Below are 1,518 nucleotides of genomic sequence, written 5' to 3' on the forward strand. Positions count from 1 at the left end.
TCAGACAGGTTCAGGGTGGGAACTTCGGGGTCCAGGGAGACATTTCTGGGGCACATTCGGGGCAGTTTTGGGTCTGGGGGAAGAATTTTGAGGGACAGGAGGACACTTGGGGGCATTGAGTGGGCACTAAAAATGAACTTAGGGATCCTGAGGGAAAGTCTGGGCTTTGAAGTGGCTCATGGGGGTCTGTAAGGGGGTTCTCCGGGGTGCAGGGGATGATGGGAGTTGTAGGAGTAGGTATAATACAGTTTAATGGGGCCGCAGAGCATCATGGTTATTCCAGGTGCAGCTGCAGTATCTCTCGGCGAAGCATGGGGCATGATGGGAGATGAAGTCATTGCTTGAATAGCACTCTATGGCACCACAAAGCATGATGGGAGCTGTAGTCCCGGAAGTGATTCTAACAAAGTGTTTACGAGCTCTGGGAGGGCACTTGGGGGACACTTTTGCCTCTGAACAGCAACTTCAGGTTCTCAGGGAGGAATGTTTACAGTTCGGGAGCACTTGGGGGGAGCTTGGACAGCTCTAACCAGGCACTTTAGGGCATGGGGCACAGCAGGAGTTTTAGGCACGGGACTGTGTTATAAGGTGCTCTGAGCACACGGGGGATAGCAGGAGATGAATTCCCAGAAGTGGCTGTAACGGGCATCTGTGGGCTTGGGAGCATTCAGGGAATTCTGGGACGTTTTTGTATGTACGCGAATGGGCACTGAGGGGACACTTAGGGATCCTTGGAGTTTCTGGAGGACATCTATTGGACATACAGGGGGGATACCGGGGTTCTGTGGAGCACGGGGCATGATGGGTATTGTAGTCCCGGCTCCAATGGGGCTCTATGGGGCTGCAAGGCATGCTGGGAGTTAGAGGCAGAAAGGAAAAATGGCGCCGACTCCAGGCACCACCCCTGAGGCCCCGGTCCCCCGCCTGAACCTCCTTGGTGGCACCTTGGGCTGGCACACACCTGACAAGTGTGACTGTTTTCACAGGGGAAAATCAGGTGTTTTAGATTGCTTCAAAAGTAAAACAAAGGGGAGAAAACCATGTTTGCTTGAGTGGAGGCAGTTCTCCAAGCACAGCAGGTCCCAGGTGAGTGAGGACAGACAGGATGGGGTTGGGGAATGTGGAGCAAGGTTGTCCACACTGGATCACACCTCAAGGCACAGCTTCTCTGAGCAGGCCAGACCTCCTGAGGAGAAACTCTGGATCAATATCAATCAGAGAATGCTTCAATCACCTCTGTTTAAAGAGAACAGTAATAAAATCCATCCTTTAAAATAGTAATGGATATTTTTAAGAAACACTTTGATGTGTTTTTTTATAACTATTATAGGAAATATTCCTAATGAAGTGGACCAGACCAGAGGGAAATCAAGGCAGAGCCATTGCTTGTTAGGAAACCTCTCAAGAACTCCAAGTGAGAATCAAACTCCAAAGTCCCTTAAAGTTTTAATGGGTCCCGATGAGGGACACAACTGGGAAAGTGTCCCCAAGCCTCAATCAGAGCAGAGAACTGGAGGA

This window comes from Erithacus rubecula (assembly GCF_903797595.1).
Source record: "Erithacus rubecula genome assembly, contig: scaffold_114_arrow_ctg1, whole genome shotgun sequence".
NCBI classification, from domain to species: domain Eukaryota; kingdom Metazoa; phylum Chordata; class Aves; order Passeriformes; family Muscicapidae; genus Erithacus; species Erithacus rubecula.